Genomic DNA, 7227 nt, shown 5'->3' with positions numbered 1-7227 from the left:
GAGCGGGGAACCCCGGACCTCCAGGTCGACGGCCAGGATCCGCCCGCTCTCGACGACTCGATGGCTGGTTTGTCGGAGGAATGGATTGGCCACCAACATCCCGACCCCGTCCGCTCTGGCCGTGTTGGAACCTGACCAGAGAGAGTCTCCCCGAGTCCACTCCCCCTCCAGAAGTGCATCCATCCCTTTGTAGGGAATGGCACACTCCTGGAGGAGGTAGATGTCGGCGGAAAGCCGAGGCCAAAAGGAAACAGAATTGAAACTGCTACGGAAGAAGCAAAGACGAAAGCCTTACCCGCACGCACGCACCTAACCCCAAAGCCAACCTCACCCTGCTTTTGTCACACGTCCATCAGGCTCTGCCCTCCCTCGGGCAAAGCCTCCCAAAAATACCACGTTCCACTCGTCGGCGCTCCCCTCCACGGAAGTCTTTAGTAAAAGGCGAAAGGCTTGTGCGTGCTGAAGGGGAACCAGAGCGTCGATTTGAAACGACCCAAACGGCCTACCCCCAACCCCTCCGTTGGCCCTGACTCACCCGTCCGCGGGGGCGAACCGGGGCGAACCGCATCCTTCTCGGGAAAAAAAAGGCGCGGAAACGCCACGGGCCGCAGAGGGGCTCGGCCCGCCCGCTTGGCTTTTCTTTCCTTACCGCACTTTCTCCATTTCATTGATGGCTTTTTCTCCATTAAGATCCGTACGTGTTTATCGTATGCGCCTTCCAGCCAGTCCACTCCGTGTTGGTGTCGACTGACACGGCAATAAAAAACTCATTCCGATTGCCTTCCTATTTTTCACCTCGGCCGCTGAATGTCAGCCAGCTCTCTCTCTCTCTCTCTCTCTCTCTCTCTCTCTCTCTCTCTCTCTCTCTCTCTGTCACTCACTCAGTCACTCACTAACCCTAACCCTAACCAGTCACTCACTTTATTTATTTTTTTTATATCTAAAAGGGCGGGAAAACGCCACCGGCCGACAGGGCTCCGCCCACACCCCCTTTTCACCCCGTTTTTTTGTAGGGATCGCTTGTTCCGCTTTGTTGGGGGGCCCCCCCCTTTTGAGGGTTTTTTGACCCTCACCCCAAAAACCCTAGCCCTAACCTAAACCCCTCTCCCCCAAACCTCAATCATTCAGACGTTCCCTCCCTCCCTCCCTCACTAGCTTTTCTCTTTGACACGCTTAGAAAGATTGCACCCTTCCCGGAGATGCTGCAATACCGGGGCGATGCGCGGAGCGGACGGAGCGAGCCCCTGTTCCGACTCCCTGTTGCAAAAATCCGTTTAATATGTTGTCCTCGCATGGAGGACATATCAGATATTAAACTGATAAGAACAGATTTTTTTTTTTTTTAAATGTTTATTCACATCACACAAATATACAACTGGGGATACACACCCCACATACACTACATACACCAAAACAAACAGCAGGGGGCAGAAAACCCCAACAAAAACAAAGCACACACAAAACAAACAGCAGGGGGCAGAAAACCCCCCACACCACAATGACACACAAGGACAGGACAGGCCCCGCTCAAGGGAGCCAAAAACAAAAAACACACAAAAACAGGACAGGCCCCGCTCAAGGGAGCCAAAACAAAAAAACACACTACGACAGTACAAGCCCCGCTCAAGGGAGCCAAAACAAAAAACACCCATAAATACACACCCAAAACCCCACACAGGGGGCTGCCACACTCCCCAACACCCACGCCACAGGCCCCACACAGGGAGCCAACCCTAAACCGCCCCAAACACCCGAAAGCGCCAGGCCCCTCATATGAGGCCCAGCCCCCCTTTCCACCGGTCACGAGCGGCGCGCAGGCCCCACCGCCGCACGTCCGCCCCCATCCGGACCCTCAGGCTGTCCTCCACCCGGCGAAAGCAGCCCTCCACCCCCCAGTCAACCCCCCGGAGCACCCACTCCTTCCTCCCCTGCCACAGGACCCGTTTGAAGAGGGAGATGACGAGCCACAAAATGAAGCGGTTCCTCCGCCCACCCGACCCCCCCACACCCCTCTCCACCCGTGCCCAAGTGACGTGAAAACCCCTCACCACCCTCCCCAGCAAACCCTCCGCCCTCGCCCACACTACCCCGGCGAAAGCGCACAGCACCCACCCCCATCCACCAGCCCGTGCCCCTTGAACAAAACCCTCCAGGCCCCTACACTACCCTCACCCGTGCCCCCTAACTCCAAGTTAAAATCCCCCCCCACCACCAGCGCCCTGTTGGTGGCGCAATGGGGAGCCACACTCTCCACCAGCTCCTCCATCTCCACCCTCCCCTGAGGACCGTAGAAACAAATCACCCGCATTTTAAAATCCCCCACCGTGATGTCCGCCCCGATCCCCCTCCCCTGCATAACCGTAAAAGAACCCTCCACCCGGACCCCCCCCGACCCAAACAAAATCCCCACCCCCGAAGAATGAACCCCACCCACGCTCCACACGGCCCCTCCCCTACCCCACTCCCGTGTGAAATCCCGAGCGTCCCCCCGGTCCCTCAAGTGCACCTCCTGCACAAAACAAAATGTGAAATCCAAACCCCCCAAAAAAGAAAACACCCCCGCCCCCCCGCCGCGCCCGCTGCTGCTGCTCCTCCTCCGTGGCCCCCCCGGGCCCCCCTGCTGCGGCAGCGTACGACCGCGCCCTGGTCGGGCACCCCCGCCACACGCGCCCCCGCTCCCCACAGGCGTTGCAGGTCTTCGGGGCAGTGCAGTCCCGCAGCAGGTGGCCCTCCACCCCGCACCCCCTGCAGCGGGGCCCCGGGCAGGCGGACTCTGTGTGCCCCACCGCTCGGCACCTCCGGCAGTTGGGGGGCTGCCTGGGGTAATGGAGATACCCCCGGTCGGCCCCCACGGTGAAATAGGCCGGGGGGTGGCTGAGCCCGTCCACGCCCTCCGGATCCTCCCCCAGCTGGATCTGATATTGCCTCCTGCCGACCCAGAACCCGAACACGTCCCTGACGTGCCTGGCCGCCGAGACGACCGTCCCGTACCTCGCCAGGGTGGCGACGATCGCCTGCTCAGGCACGTGGGGGCTAAACATGGTCACCGTGACCACCCGGAGGTTCTGCCTGGCCAGGTCCACCACCTCGTAGTGGCTCAGGGGCTTCTGCTGCCCCAGAGCCCTGCACCTGGCCAGGACAGATGCAGCGATGGGCCCCGTCCTCAGGGTCAAATCGAACCCCCTCTCCGGAACGTTGTCTTGGAGGCACAGGACCTCGGCCGGGGTGAGCCGCAGCAGCCCCATCACCACCCCCCTGGTGAAGTCATCCCTCACCAGCCTCTTTGTTGCAGGGTCCTTCCAGGTAAACCGGAGGGAATCCTTCATTCCCTGCTACGGGCGACGCAGCCTCCTGGCCCCGTCCCCGGCCCCTCCGCCTGGCGCCCCGCTGCCACCGGGCACACCGCCGCCTGTCGCTCCGCCGCTGACCGCCGCTCCGCTCCCCGGCGCGCCGCCGCCGCCGACCGCCGCTCCGCTCCCCGGTGCGCCACCGTCTCCGACCGCCGCTCCACCAACTGCTCCCGTCGCTCCCCTGCCGCCGGTACTGACGCCGGGTACCCCGACGCAGTCCGCCACGGACGTAACGCCAGCTGCAGGCGCGGGCGTCCCGCTGACCCCTGCAGCTCCGTCGACCCTTCCGCCCTGGGCCCCGCTCGCCTCTCCTCTCTCCTCCGCCAGTGACCGTGCCTCATACACCGCTCGGCCCCGATCACTGGCACCACCGACTCCGCCCTCCGACCCGCCACCGGCCATCACCGCCACACCGCTCTCCGCCACCGCCACTCCGCCGCTCGCCGCCACCGCCGCACCACCGTCCCCGGCCACCGTCGCTTTTGATAAGAACATATTTTTTCTTTTGAAAGAATTTATTAATCATTTGCAGCCAGACAGAGCGTTAAAAACACATTTCAAGTATAAATTTCAATTTTCAATTTGCATGTCTTAAAAACACATAAAATTGGATAAAAAACACATGTGCTCGATCATATTTAAAAGTATGCATGTTAAAAGACAATACTTAAAACAAAACAATACTTTAAAACACAGTGTAATAAAAGCCATAAAAAGTGTTACATCAATACAGGGTTAAGACATGTTAAGAAATGTGTGTAAAAGTTTTAAAAGTCTCTGTTGTGCAAAGAAGGGGGAGCTTGGAGTCCATGAACGTGGCCGATTCCTCCCGCTCCACCGAACCGGTCACCGCTCCGGTCTTCCTCTGGGGCCCAGCGGAGATCCTCGACCACGGCAGCCATTCCGGCGCAGTCAGGCCGCGGCCGCCCGGACCACTTCACGTGGGTGGGGGCCCCTTCCGAATGGCGCGTGGGACGTACCACCCTAGGGTCCCTGTAGCCAGCATCGCCACTGCCTGGGTGGCCGTCTCCACGCGCTTCCCCACCAGCAGGTTTCTGGAGGTCCACAGTGCCTCTTTGCAGCATGTCAGGGTGAGCCAGAGCTGGCGGAATTGTCCCGATGGTATGGGTCTCTGGCTCACCCCGTAGAGCACCAGCTGTGCTGTTAGGACCTCCCCTGCTGGCAGGCTAGGGGTTATCAGGGGCCCCGCTTGGATCCACAGGTCCCGGGCGGCCCTGCACTCCCAGAGCAGGTGCCGCACGGTCTCCTCTCCGCCACAAGTCGGCCGTGGGCACCTCGATGTTGTTCCCATGCCCCGGGAGTGCATGACGGCTCTGACCGGGAGGATCTCGTGGGCCGCCATCCAGTTGAGGTTGCGGTGCCGGTTCACAGTTTTTATGATTAAAATACGTCCTTCGATGGTCAAGTCACGCAGTCCCCAGAAAGCCAGTTGTTGCCTAGTCTTCCCAAGTAGACCACCCCAGTTCCCGCTGCCTAGCCCTAACCGGTCAAATTTAACCCCTAGAACCCTCAAGTCTGTTTGTGTGGTGAGTGGCAGTCACTCAGTCACTCACTAACCCTAACCAGTCAGTCACTTTTCTTTTTTTTTTTTTTATCTAAAAGGGCGGGAAAACGCCACCGGCCGACAGGGCTCCGCCCACACCCCCTTTTCACCCCGTTTTTTTTGTAGGGATCGCTTGTTCCGCTTTGTTGGGGGGCCCCCCCCTTTTGAGGGTTTTTTGACCCTCACCCCAAAAACCCTAGCCCTAACCTAAACCCCTCTCCCCCAAACCTCACTCATTCAGACATTCCCTCCTTCCCTCCCTCCTTCCTTCCCTCCCTCCCTCCCTCACTAGCTTTTCTCTTTGACACGCTTAGAAAGATTGCACCCTTCCCGGAGACGCTGCAATACCGGGGCGATGCGCGGAGCGGACGGAGCGAGCCCCTGTTCCGACTCCCTGTTGCAAAAATTCGTTTAATATGTTGTCCTCGCATGGAGGACATATCAGATATTAAACTGATAAGAACAGATTTTTTATTTTTTTATTTTTTTTTAAGAAAAAGAAGTATTTATCAACTCTTAAAACCATTTCAGAATAAAAGACAATCAACAAAGACAGTCAAAACATACAGGATCCCCACAAGGGGGTACAGGAAAAAAGCTCCACAAGGGGGCGCACATTTCAATTACCCCCTAGGGGGTTTACAAGCGGGAGTCCAAGGTTGGCGGGGGTTGAGGCTTTCGCCCCAAAGTCCCCGTCGCGCTCTCCTCCCAGTCGTCCTCGCCAGTGGAGTCGAGCGACTGGCCCTCTGCCCTCTATCGCGACGGCCCCTGGGAAGGCACCATCCCTTCACCACTTCTCCCAGGCTGCCCTTCGGCGAGGATTTTCCTATCCTCTTGCGAGGATTCCAAATCCTGGTAGTCCGGCCCTCCGGCGGCCTGGCCCGCCTCTGGGTTACCAGCAACGTTGGGAGCCGAAGCACCCAACGCTCTGAAAAGGGGACAAGTCCCCGTCTGGCGTCGGGGCCGAAACCCCCAGGCAGACGACCGCTCCGACCCACCCCCGTCACCGGATCCCTATCAGGCGATCCGGTATCGACGGGGGCGGGTCAATATCTGCTCGATGTGAACAGATACTCACTTGATCTTAGCCAAAAGGCCGAGAAGCGATGACCGCGTTATCGGACGCCTCCGGCGCGCGGACCCTCCGTGCACCACCTGGGCCGCTCGGTCACCACACCGAGAACGGCCGAAACCACGGAAGCGGAGAGCCGAGGCCAAAAGCCGCAGAACAAGCAGGGACGGAAGCGGAAAGCCGAGGCCAAAAGGAAACAGAATTGAAACTGCTACGGAAGAAGCAAAGACGAAAGCCTTACCCGCACGCACGCACCTAACCCCAAAGCCAACCTCACCCTGCTTTTGTCACACGTCCATCAGGCTCTGCCCTCCCTCGGGCAAAGCCTCCCAAAAATACCACGTTCCACTCATCGGCGCTCCCCTCCACGGAAGTCTTTAGTAAAAGGCGAAAGGCTTGTGCGTGCTGAAGGGGAACCAGAGCGTCGATTTGAAACGACCCAAACGGCCTACCCCCAACCCCTCCGTTGGCCCTGACTCACCCGTCCGCGGGGCGAACCGGGGCGAACCGCATCCTTCTCGGGAAAAAAAAGGCGCGGAAACGCCACGGGCCGCAGAGGGGCTCGGCCCGCCCGCTTGGCTTTTCTTTCCTTAGGGTTAGGGTTAGGGGTTAGGTTTAATGTCTGAAAATCCCCCGAGCCCAGTAGTTCGGTACTTCGACCCACTTAGGCTCAGGACTGAGGCACACGCTATGCCAATGCTGAGTCATCCACCACATCCGAACAGGGGCTAGGCCCCTCCAGGAACCCCGAGGGGAACCCAGGCCGGGTAACACCTGAAGCGCTCGCCACTCGACACAGGGTGAGTGAGGAGTACTCAGGGGGATAGTAATATATAAACATACAACAAGAAACAATGCATAATATATAAGTATAGGTCGAGCACATGGATGGGTTAGGTTTTATGTCTGAAAATCCCCCGAGCCCAGTACTTCGACCCACTTAGGCTCAGGACTGAGGCACTCGCTATGCCAATGCTGAGTCATCCACCACATCCGAACAGGGGCTAGGCCCCTCCAGGAACCCCGAAGGGAACCCAGGCCGGGTGCCCCTGAAATGCTCGCCACTCGACACAAGGTGAGTGAGGAACACTCAGAGGGATAATAACACACAAACATACAACAAGAAACAATGCATAATCTATGAGTATAGGTCGAGCACATGGATAGCCGTCTCCGAATCCACTTGACATGTTCTGGTAGCAGGGTTAATGCGGAAGCGTGCTCAGAGTCAGAAAAGCCCC

The 7227-nt window shown here is 58.6% G+C and overlaps 3 non-coding genes and 1 pseudogene across 3 annotated transcripts; all 4 read right to left on the bottom strand.

Moving 5' to 3' along the window:
- Nucleotides 1–361: 361 nt before the first annotated feature.
- Nucleotides 362–479, bottom strand: LOC136965725 (U5 spliceosomal RNA). Its single transcript, XR_010879332.1, has one exon. It is a non-coding gene; the product is annotated as a U5 spliceosomal RNA (small nuclear RNA).
- Nucleotides 480–1177: 698 nt separating this feature from the next.
- LOC136965738 (U2 spliceosomal RNA) lies at nt 1178–1354 on the bottom strand (annotated as a pseudogene).
- A 3874-nt stretch (nt 1355–5228) lies between these two features.
- Nucleotides 5229–5420, bottom strand: LOC136965736 (U2 spliceosomal RNA). Its single transcript, XR_010879342.1, has one exon. It is a non-coding gene; the product is annotated as a U2 spliceosomal RNA (small nuclear RNA).
- Nucleotides 5421–6293: 873 nt separating this feature from the next.
- Nucleotides 6294–6411, bottom strand: LOC136965724 (U5 spliceosomal RNA). The gene has a single exon (XR_010879331.1). It is a non-coding gene; the product is annotated as a U5 spliceosomal RNA (small nuclear RNA).
- Nucleotides 6412–7227: the final 816 nt, after the last annotated feature.

This window comes from Osmerus mordax, chromosome 21 (assembly GCF_038355195.1).
Source record: "Osmerus mordax isolate fOsmMor3 chromosome 21, fOsmMor3.pri, whole genome shotgun sequence".
Classification (NCBI taxonomy): Eukaryota; Metazoa; Chordata; class Actinopteri; order Osmeriformes; family Osmeridae; genus Osmerus; species Osmerus mordax.
This window is presented reverse-complemented; position numbering and strand designations above follow the sequence as displayed.